This window comes from Danio rerio, chromosome 4, assembly GCF_052040795.2.
Source record: "Danio rerio strain M-AB ecotype USA chromosome 4, GRCz13ab, whole genome shotgun sequence".
NCBI classification, from domain to species: Eukaryota; Metazoa; Chordata; class Actinopteri; order Cypriniformes; family Danionidae; genus Danio; species Danio rerio.
This window is the reverse complement of record NC_141024.2, coordinates 25605230-25617422: the sequence shown is the minus strand read 5'-3', so window position 1 is coordinate 25617422 and position 12193 is coordinate 25605230. Positions and strand designations below refer to the sequence as shown.

At 32.7% G+C, this 12193-nt stretch overlaps 1 protein-coding gene across 6 annotated transcripts in view; it reads left to right on the top strand.

Annotated features, from left to right (window-relative positions):
- The window catches only part of LOC147844732 (uncharacterized), a 731371-nt gene that overhangs the window by 31415 nt on the left and 687763 nt on the right, over nucleotides 1-12193 (top strand). For all 6 annotated transcript variants that reach the window (XR_015483157.2, XR_015483159.2, XR_015483158.2 and 3 more), the window contains exon 2: nucleotides 8643-8722. The gene's annotated coding sequence lies outside the window, so the exon portion shown is untranslated. The remainder of the gene's footprint in view (nucleotides 1-8642; nucleotides 8723-12193) is intronic.

Genomic DNA, 12193 nt, shown 5'->3' with positions numbered 1-12193 from the left:
TCCATCAATATTTTCAAAGTTGTGATGTTCTTTCTAAATCACTAAGGGGTTCCTCTGAGATGTCTCTATTGCTGGAGCGTCCATTATGGATGCGTCTTTCGTCATAACATTGTGAATATCAGTTTCTATTACACAAACACATTGATCCGCTTGTTAAGACATGCATTAACCTTCTGGTATAGCGTATAGGTTAGTTTTACTACATATTAATGAGATTTGGAATAATCAAAATAAGTCACTATCCAACACTATTATAATGCAAATTCATAAAAACTCTGACTATCTTTGTCTGACAGAAGAAAGCAACATATGACAAATGAGGGTGATTTTAAATTACATTACAATTATTTGGATAAACTTCTTTTAAGGTTAGATTTTGTATCATGTTAAATTTAAAAGTAATTATATCTACCTACCTACCTACCTACCTACCTGCCTATCTACCTATCTATCCATCTAGATGGTGAATAGTAAATCCAGCTCAACTTTCATTGTTTCGGTTATGTGCAACCATTTCCTGTGCAAACAAAACAAGTGACAGACACTGGGCTTTGCGTCTATGTGTCACACTGCTTGTTATTCTTCTCCTCCTTGCCCCTTTCTTTCCTGTGCACCTCTGTCCACCCCCACTTTCCCCTGTATGTGAGTTTTGTTTAATTTTAGGAACTGGGATCTCAGGTGACGTTCGGCAGGAGGAAGCAGTGCGGTGGAATTCCAGGGAATTTTCTCCCTCTCGTCTCACTCAACAAGGAAGTTTACATCAGCCAAAACCAGTCAGACTTCTGTTCTTGAGTGCTTTTCTCTCTGAGTCTCAGTCTGGCTTTTAACAATGTCGGTGTTCTTATACTTTTTTTTTAGAATCCAGAGGTTATGGTTGCCATACTTCTTGGTTTTTCCTCTTATTGATTTACTTTTTTTTTTTTGGCCACACGTTATTTTTGTGAGAAACTATTTTTACTACAACTATTTTTGTGAGAAAAAGTGAGATTCCGTTAATTTGGTAGGCTCGTGAGAATTTATTATAATAATTTTTACACACTTAATATGTACCAACTCAATATTTAGGTTATTTTTACCCTTAAAATTCAGCACAACTGTTGGGTAATTTCATGTTATACCCATATTTGTGTTACACTAAACCCTTTTTTTTCAGTGTATATTACCATATTTTAAGAAAGTTAACATGACATAACCAAACCAGAAAACATTCTGGCATCATCTACTTGTCAAAAAGAGATAACGGCAAAACGAACCAACCGTGATTTCAATATAAACATCCTAAATAGTTTATATATAAATCTGTTTCTCAGTAATAAGCTGTTTTTCACCTTTTGAACTGTCAAGCTTTGTTGTTTTCACTGTTAACTAAACACCGATGCTGCTACTTGGCTAAATCTTTCAGTAGTAGGAGCGTAGTTAGTTACTGGAAAAACCTCTCTGTTTTGAAAACAGCCCAGCTAAAGTAGCAATGTTCCATGACAAAACACTACCTCCTTGTTTTTAGTGTCACATTATTTGAGCACACAGCTTTGCAATCGAGCAGACCAAACCCTCTCTCAAATAAGAGTTTGAAAAGGTAGATTACTTAACACTGATTCTTATTTCTGTGAATTCTGGAATTCTGTGTGATATTTTTCAGTTTGAATTGAGACAATTAATAGTATCACTATTATATAATATACACTATAATATCACATATTTCATTAATATTTATAGAATGCATTGCAATGAGTTCAGAGTAATACATTAATACATTAATATTATTATTATTATCATTATTATTATTATACTGATTTCGTAGTTTAGTGTAATTGAAACCAACTACTAAACATTGTGTGCTATGGATATTTGCTTACTTTAATGGATAGTTCACCTAAAACTGAAAATTCTGTCATCATTCAGTCACCATTCACATGGCACAAACCTGTTTGAGTTTTCGTTTTCTGTTGAACACAAAAGAAGTTACTTTGAAAAAAGTTAGAAACTTGTAACCATCGACTTCTATAGTATTTGTTTTTCCTTCCATAGAAGTCAAGAGGTTACAGGTTTCTAACATTTTTCAAGATATCTTATTTTGTCTTCAACATTAAAAGGAAATTCATAAAGGTTTCATAAAGGAACCACTTGAGGGTGTGTAAATGGGGGGTAAATGTACATTTTAGGGTGAACTGTCACTATAAACAGCATTATGCACTTAGCTTAGCAGCATGCTAATTTCAGTTGTTGCTGCTACTAATCTTACTAATAGTTCCTGATTGCTGTTTGTATCTAGATTGTTAACTTGGACAGATGTGTTTGTAAGGGTGTACAGAACTGTTTGAAAAGGGATTTTATTGCTACGGTATCATAAAATCTGGCAGCATTGCTACACACAAACTTCCATAACCATGCTCTTGGACATGCTCAGGGCTAAACAGTATAAATTATTGTTTCGATCTCTGACTTTATGATAGACAGGACTTTCGTTGCTGATACAAGCAGAGCCCGAAGAAAGACACAGACTCAGCCTAGAACCAAATTTGATAAATTAGAGATCACATCTCACAACACTAGATACAACTGATGTCACCTTTCTATAACTTTACCGCAAGACATCTGTACATCTGTCTGCATTCTCAATTTGGCCTATAATAGTATCAAGTGTAGATTTCACTGTCTAAATAGTTTTTTTTTTAAATATATAATTTAATAATGTCTTAAAATAATAGTCAATTAGTTCACATATTAACTAACATGAACGTATTATGAATAAATTTAAATTGCTCTGTGAGTTAACATGAACAATTTTATTTTTATTAACAAAAACAAAGATTAAAAAACTAATAAATGTCAGTAAATAAATGAACTAATAGACCATAATTTAAAAGTGTTACTATAATATTAATAGGGGAAATCAGGGCAATTGTAACATGCTCAGATTCTCTAATTACATACAAGGTAGAAAATGTTTAAAAGATGCTAATAATCTCAACATTATTTCACTTTGGTTTTCTGTTAATGTATTTAACTTGTACTTCTTCATTAAAGTGTGCTTAAAAACAGTTCCTGACTCTTCAGCTTGGAAGTGTGTTAAGTATATTATATATTTAAATAGCTAAAAAATCAAGTTGACTTAACAATAGTTGCTTAGTTTTTTTTTTATACCAGACAATTGAAAGAATTTAAACCATTTTTAAATAAAGTAACATTACTACATTGGTAAAGTGATTTCTTTGGGAATTCGACAATTTTTAAAGATACAATTGATTATGTAACATTTTAATTGCTCCAAAACAATAGAAATAAAAACATTATTAAAAATAGTGTAATATTATAAAATAATTTTATAGTCTTGTTCGTATTATTGCAAAAATATCAATTGTATTAAAATTGATAAAACCATTTTTTCCTAATTTGTATAAAGTTGAAGGAAAATTATATTTTCCCTTTATATAATTATTATGTAATTATGCAATACATTGTGATACAAAGAGAATTTTAATGATCGCATTAGGAAATACTCAACACACAAAACACAAATACTTTCGAAGGTTGTTTACACAGAACCTTTTTTTTTTTTTTTTACTTCACGCAAGAATTTAGCGCTAATATTTGGTTAAGCATGTGACTGACCACACATTAAACACATCATGGCGTCAAGAATTACCTTGGGATATTAATGAGAAATTGTATAATTAATAAAAGCTGTCCAAAAAGATTTATCTTTGCATATGCCAACACGCAGATAATGTCTATTGAATTTTAGTGTTGTCTTATGCAAAATGAATGGATTTGCCCGAAACCTCGTCCACAAACTTGATATGTCAGTATGCATGTGTTTGAGATTGACTGTGTTTGCTTGAATGAGTCAAACTGTGTGAATTTGTATATGAGTGAGATGGTGAGAGAGAGAGAGAGAGAGAGAGAGAGAGAACGAGAGAGGGGGATCCTGTATCCGTGATCCTGCTCCTGTGTTGTTGTTCTGGATTGGACGTTGTCTGGCCAGACAGGTTAGCGGCGTCTTGCCAAGATCTGCAAGTTCGAACTTTGAAATGAGAAACACACACACACAAATAATTTTTCCAAGTATTTTATACGATATTTTATTATTGTTTTTATCATAATATTTTATTATAGAATTTTTTTTTCTTTTGTATTTTATAGAGAGTCTTATTTTGTTTGAGTAAAAGCAGTTTTACGTTTTTTTAAAAAGCCATTTAAAGGTCAATATTATTACAACCTTAGCAAAGTATTATCAAGATCAGATGTCATTATACTTTTTTTTTCATTTTAATCAAACAAGTACTAGTATGCCATGCTGTTATATTTACCTTACTAAAAAACCAAGGTATTTCAACAAAACAATTTTGCTTCATTACAATCGGAGTGATTAAAATCAGAAAACATCACTGATAGGATGAAGAAAGATAAGTTGAGTATAAATTGAGGTTGAAGCTAAATCAGTAATGAGTCATGCTAGTTTGATAATAGCTACAGCTGTATGATATGATTTGAGACACTTCTATACAGCTTAAAGTGACATTTAAAGGCTTAACTAGGTTAATTAGGTTAACTAGGCAGGTTAGGGTAATTAGGCAAGTTGTTGTATAACATTGGTTTATTGTTTTATATATATAGTCACTTATTTATCAGGGGTCGCTACAGCCAAATGAACCAGCAGTTTTTCCAGTTTATGTTTTACACTGCAGATGCCCTTCTAGTCAAAAACCAGTACTGGGAAACACCCATACACTCTCACATTCAAAAAAACACTTATACACTACAGCTAGTTTGCTTTCCATGTGTTGTTTATGTGCATAAACAGTTGAAGAGAAGTTAGCCTTCTCTTTGAATTTTTTTCCTTTTCAAATATTTACCAAATTATGTTTGACAGAGCAAGGACATTTTTACAGTATAATATTTTTATATAATTTTTTTTCTGGAGAGTCTTATTTGTTTTATTTCGGCTAAAATAAAAAGCAGTTAACTTTTTAAACACCATTTAAGGATAAAAATATTAGCCCCTTTAAGCTATACATTTTTTCGATAGTCTATAGAACAAACTTTTGTTATATAATTACTTTCCTAATTGCCCTAACTTGCCTAGTTGACCTTATTAACCTAGTTAAGCCTTTAAATGTCACTTTAAGCTGTATAGAAGTCTCTTGAAAATAATCTAGTAAAATATTGTTTACTGTCATCTTGGCAAAGATAAAATAAATCAGTTATTAGAAATGAGTTATTAAAACTATTATGTTCAGAAATGTGTTGAGATTTTTTCCCTCTCACTAAACAGAAATTGGGGAAGAAAATAAATAGGGGGGCCAATAATTCAGGGGGCTAATAGTTCTGACTTCAACTGTTTTAGTTTGTCTGTGTGTGTATTAACACTGTCATAAAACTGTATGACATATTTATTATATATGCTTGTGTTCACGTTCTAAGCCTTAGCCTTTGTGATGCTTAATGATTTACTTTTCGTCTTTGTTTTCTTGTGTAATTTGATGCACAGCTGTATTTTTAAAAGAACATCACACTGTAGAACATAACCCCTTCTGTTTGTCTGTCTCTGTCTTTCACTTGTGTTCTCCCTTGTGTTAAGTAATGCAGAGCACTCCTAAACGCGTCTGACAAGACAATACTCGTGTAAGCACAATGAAGGACATCTAAATCTGTACCTCAGGCACCGTCTCTCTCTCTTTCTCTCTCTCCTTCTTTCTCTCTCTTTTACTCCATCTGTCTCATCCAGCACAATGGCCCTAATGAAAAAGAGACGCGCTGTCTTGGCTTCAGACTGTGTGTGTGTGTGTGTGTGTGTGTGTGGAAACTGAGCTCATATTTAGACCTGTATGAATTCTTTTTTTGACACCAGACTCTTTAAAGAGTTTCTCAGTTGCTCAAAATGTTTTGTTCGGAGCACTCAATCAGGCCATTGCAGACAAAACCAAAGCTTTTACATGCAGAGAGAAATTTATCCTCATCTTTTTTTTTTATTTTTATTTTTGCAGTTTGCTTGCTACTGCTACAATTTCTTCAATTTGTTTAATAAAAAAAGTATTTTTATTTTAAGGATTAGTTCTCACTATTAACAAACTCCTAATTTGCTGCTTAATATTATTCGGTAATGTTTTAGGGAATTATCATCATGTAGAAATATGTATTTTATATCTACAAATAAACAGGCAATGTGTTAATATTGGACATGCTAATAAGCAACTAGTTAATAATGAGAATTGTTCACTAAATTAAAGTGTTATAGTTGTGTTACAATGTACTATGAAGGAAGTTTGCTGTATAGATTTTTCCACTGGTGTTTTGCCCATATTTTTATTCTGCACTGTGCTGACTGTAAACTTTACAGATGCCCTAGTGTAATGTAGTACACTAACAACTGAGACAAATCAGTGCTTACTTATTTCTTTAGCTTACTTATAATGCTTATTTAAATTGTATCAAGGGTTAAATTGGTGCTGTGACCCAACTAAGTTAGGGTCACACTCTAAGAAATTAAGGTATGCGAGCTCTCACTGATGTAGTACCTTTTCGTAAGGTAAGAATTTGTACCTAAAAGGTCCATATTAATACCTCAGGGGTACATTTTAGTACCTAAAAAGTGCAAAAGTGTTCCTCCTAAAATTTTTAGGTACTAATATATACTTTTGTGGTACAAATATGGATTTTTCAAATACAAAGGTGTACCTTTTGAAAAGGTAACACCCCAGTGACAGCACTCGTACCTTTATTTCTGATAGTGTTGAGTAAGCTAGTATGCAGTTAAACCATACTCTTATGGGTTCAAGGGGTTTACTGTTGACTGTTGCAAAAGGTTGTGATATTTAACATTTAATGAACTTGTCAGTGCGCCTACCTCCCTTTCTAATATAGGTGGGCACATAGAACTGGAGGGGTTAAGTTGGCAGAAAATGCGAGAGGGGTCTGGATGCATGCAGTGCAATCTGGGCTGCATCCAATGCTTTTTAATGGGCTCACCTAACCTAACCCCACCCCTAACCCTACTACTCACAGTGACGTCACTCGCTCCATTTGAGTGCATTGTGTCTGACATTGCATCGCTGAGTAATGCAATCTCAGTTTGCATCATAAAGGCTGCATCCAGATGCTATTGGAAAATGCACCTAAATTTTTTTTTTTGTAAATCTGTTTGTTGCATACATACATACTTAGATACAGGCATGCATGCATACATACAGTACATGCACACATACACTACCTGGCAAAAGCCTTGGAATCAATCCCAGTTGTAAGAGCGAAAAAATAAATGAATAAAAAATTCTTAGTTGATCATTTGGAAAAGTGGCAGAAGGTTTCATCAGTTTAACTACAAGCCAATCATTACAAATACTGCGAAAGACCCATTGAAACCCGCATGGACCCAAGATTCTCATAGAAATTTGTCAATTTTGGTGAAGGAAAAATCATGGTTTGGGGTTGCATTCAGTATGGGGCGTATGAGAGATCTGCAGAGTGGATGGCAGCATCAACAGCCTGAGGTATCAAGACATTTGTTCTGGCCATTACATTACAAACCAAAGGAGAGGGCAAATTCTTCAGCATTATAGTACTCCTTCTCATACTTCAACCTCCACATCAAAGTTCCTGAAAGCAAAAAAAGGTCAAGGTATCTCAGAATTGGCTAGCTCAGTCACCAGAAATCAACATTACTGAGGAAGTCTGAGGATAAGATAAGGGATTGAAGATGAATCCAAGCAATGTTGATGTACTTGGAGTCCTGCAAGAATGGTTTTCTTGCCATTCTAGATGAATTTATTAATAACATATTTGAGTCATTGCAGAGATGTATGGATGCAGTCGTGCAAGTTCATGGGACTCAAACACACTATTAATTTTTTTTTCACTGCACCATAACTTTATATTATATACTGTACTGTTATGTGACAAGACTTTTGTCTAAGCAAAGTCAGATAGTTAATTAAATATTTAAATATCAAGACATGATCATATTTTATTTTGGTAAGATAAGCTTAATCTAACCTTTTTATATAAAGCACTTATGATACCAAACGATCAACTAGAAGTCAAGTTATTATTTGTTGTTCCTAAGACATGGGCGACAAGAATTGTGTTAGGTAGTGTACATGCATACATGCTGTACATACATGCATGCATGCATGCATGCATGCATGCATACATACATACATATATACATACATACATACATACATACATGCATGCATGCATACTTTCATATTATCAAGGGAGGTTGTTCTTTGCCATCCACATTTTCTGGTTTTACTAAGCATTCCTAAAATTATTAACTACTAATATAAATTCATTCATTTTTTGGGCTGGGTTGCAGGGCTATTGTAAATTTTAATGTGTAATTTGCTTAAGTTAACAAGTCATAGGCTGATTTATTATTATTATTTTTTTAACTATTTAGTTTTTTGATGCCTGTTTTTTTATTTAAAAAAAAATTGTCCAGGTTTCATTTTGAAAAATCTTGCTTTTCCATATTTTACGACACTGAAAATAGATTGTTTCTTCAAGCATATAACTGCTAACAAATTTCATAATTTTAAAGAACCAGCAAAACACATTAAATAAGAAATGAAATTTGAAATATAATGACTGTGATAGTATTTTCTTGTAAAAATAATCCAATCAAATTTGTTTTATTTCAGAATTTTGATTTGGACAGCTTTGCCTGTAGAGTGATTGATTCTTCTCTGTCCACTTTTTTCCACCAGAGCTGGTTCTAAAGGTATGTTAACTATGCATTTCTTTTATTAGGGCTTTAAGAAATGTTTATTAAAGCAATAAAACCATTAACTGGAACTATAAGATATTTGCTGGAACACAAAATTGCAATAACTATAACTGAACAAAGGTACAACAGTGTATATTTTTTAATAAGCAAACAAACTACAATCCCATAAAGCATTGCAAAGTTAATATTAACAACAACTAATTTAAAGATCTTTGTTGTATCCATAGAAACTTAATATAAAATGCAATATATGCGCATACAGAAATATTTAAGTATTTTAAGAGAATGAGTCCAACACAATAAAACTTTTTGCTTTCTTACATTTGTTTTGTTGCACTTTACTCACTACAATTCTCTTATTGGTGAAATTTCTCTATAGCATCATGGGTATTGTAGTTTTTCTGCATGATTTTTTTTACTATTAAGCTTAATTGTTTTAAAAAGAATAGTTGGAATAAATCAAACAGAGTTTCAACTAAAGCATCTACCACCTCTGATCTCACAAGGTTAATTACAATTTTTGTTTTCTATTACAAAAATAAATGGAGTTTTTACTCTTTTGGAGTTTTACTACTTTTGAAACCAGACTGTTCCACTGCTTTGGGATCCTGTTTGGCACATTTTAGAAAAGACACACAACAAGCTTGCAACTTCATAGCAGCTTGCTACGGACACCCCAGAACACCCTAGCATCAGTTTTGCACGGTCAAACACTACTCACAGTTTCTCTGGAATTGTATCTAGCGGATAGCGCTCTCGCTCTCTCCAGAATGACATGAATATACCCCTATCTCTCTCCGCACTGACAGTATTCTTCCACACAATGGCCTAAAATTACCCCTAACACTGACTGAGGGCAAACTAATTGCAGGTATAATAGTCGGGACTGACTCTCTGTGTGTCGAAGATTAAAGTCGTACTTGAGGTACACTGCCGTCTGCCATTCAGACCTAATCCTGCAGGCTTAAATTATTACAGCCGACAACAGTAACTTCAGACCACACCCTGAGACGCACGCCAGTCACCCTTTACCTCTTTTATGGATAGGTTAACTCTCTTTGTGTGTGCAGAAGAGTGTGTTTGTATAGGGCATTTCATTAATGCTCAATTAATTCTCACCGTCTCAAGTAGCCTGCCGGGTAATATCGCTTTGTTATATAGCCTTAAACGCCGAGCCTCCTCGAACGGGACACAGACGGAGGGTATTTGATACAGCGGTTTGAAGCAGTTTCCACGCTACAGTACGTCTTTATGAAAGCAACACCCGATTATTCTCAATGCAGCGATCAGACTCCGCAGTTCGTCAGCTGAGCGGCCCACTTACCCTTCTTAATATTAATTAAGGCCTTTCTCTTCCAATGGTCTTCTCTTCTTTCTTCAAGAGAAGCGTTTCAGGCTCAAGTGACGCCTTGGAGGGAGTGTGTGTTTCTGAGCATGTGTGTGTGTTGTGGTTTTGGAGCAGCGGTGGGCTTTCGGTGCCATTGTCCAGCCTGGTTTTTGTGTGCTGGGTAAATGACCACTCAATGGACACAGCCAAGTCTAGCATTTCCAGTTGATGTTTTAAGGAGATTGGAAGTTGTGTTATTGCATCTTTTAATAATGTTTGACTCCATTTTAAGGAATGTTTGGCTTTAAAACAAATTAACAAGTTTGTGTGGCAAAAGCTAATTTGAAGACCTGCTTTTAAGAATTTCTTTCTTTTGGAAGCTTTTTCTTTTATTTGGATTCATTATTTCTCGATCATTTAGAGTGTGGACTGGAAGCAAAGTGCAATCACAACCAGAAATGTAAATATTTTTGGGAAGATTATGGGATTAAATTAGAAATATGTAGATAATAATTAGATTTTCGAGACCTGAGAGAGTCCAAATGAAAGTCCATTACACCAAAACAAGAAATTAAATCATCTAAATTGTTCAAATTGTATACTTGTAGTGGCTCCAAGCCCCAAAGTTTGGACTTGACAAATCTTGCGAGTTTTATTAAAATAATTGAAGACAGACTGTTGTATTATGGTTTAAAGTGCAAAATTTACATTTTACCTTTATGCCTTATGATGTATAAGTTAAGCTTAAGGTTATTTACAGTGCTCGACATATAGGAGTATACCTCTCACAAATATCTCATTTAAATTATATATATATATATATATATATATATATATATATATATATATATATATATATATATATATATATATATATATATATATATATATATATATATATATATATATATGGGATTTTTACATTATATTACATTATATCTGGAGTTTTTGGGACTTGTGGAGCTGCGGATTGATGGACTTGCTATTTAGTGTTTGGACTTGTGAAAATTAAACAACACTGTGATAAATAAACTGAATTTTAAATCTGAAAACTGGACTGACACCGTTTTAATTTACTAGAACTTCTATGTTGTTTTTGATGCTTAAACACAATCTACATTGTAAAGGCGCTATAGAAATAAAGGTGAATCAAATTTAATTAAATTGAATTACATAAGATAAGTCAGTACTGAAGCCAAATCTGGAGCTAAGTGTACTAATTTTGGACCATTATTATATGTTAGGGAAAAATATCAAACAATTTTTAAAAAGAGCTAACTTAAAGAGAAACAAAATATGTATAAAATTTTGTTGAAATTGAAAATTTGTAGTTTTTTTTTTTCAATATTTCTCATGAATTTAATTTATCTTTATTTTTCTAACAATGTTTGGTACCTTAAGCAATATTTTAATAATTATATCCATTGAATAAATCTGTTTTGATATATTTTTTCAAATGCACCAAAATATATTACCTAAATTCACTGAGAAATGGATAAAAAATAGTTATTTTCAAAATGGGTTACACTCAATAATGTTGAACTGTATAATTAGTTTGGTTCAAACAGAATTCACATAGAAGATATTTAAAATGTACACTCAATAAAAATCATTATAGGATCAATTATGTCATTCTAACTTTAATTAACTAATTAAGTTAGAACATAATTAACTTAGTTTAATAAGTTATTCAATCAGTTACACATAATTAAAGTTCAATGAACTCATAAGGCTAATCTCATTCAGCTTAAACATTTGAGGCAACCAATTTTTTAACAATGCAGTATTTCCTGTTGATAGTGTAAAAATGCAACTGATTTTTATAGATTGTTTACCTAATTCACAAATATTCCTTGAATGACATGGGTCATTCAATATGTTTTTTTTTTTTGAGTTGGCTCTAAATTTATTACAATTTGAAAAAGTCTATAAAATCAGCTGGATTCATTTATGATACCTTAAAGCAATGGTTTCAAACTTAATTCCTAGAGGGCCACAGCTCTGCACAGTTTATCTTCAACCACATCCAACTCACACTTGCTTAATAGTCTCTAGTAGTCTTGAGCACCTTGATTGGTTGGATCAGCTTAGTTTGATTAGGGTTAGAGCAAAACTGTGGAATAGAATTTGAGCAAGTT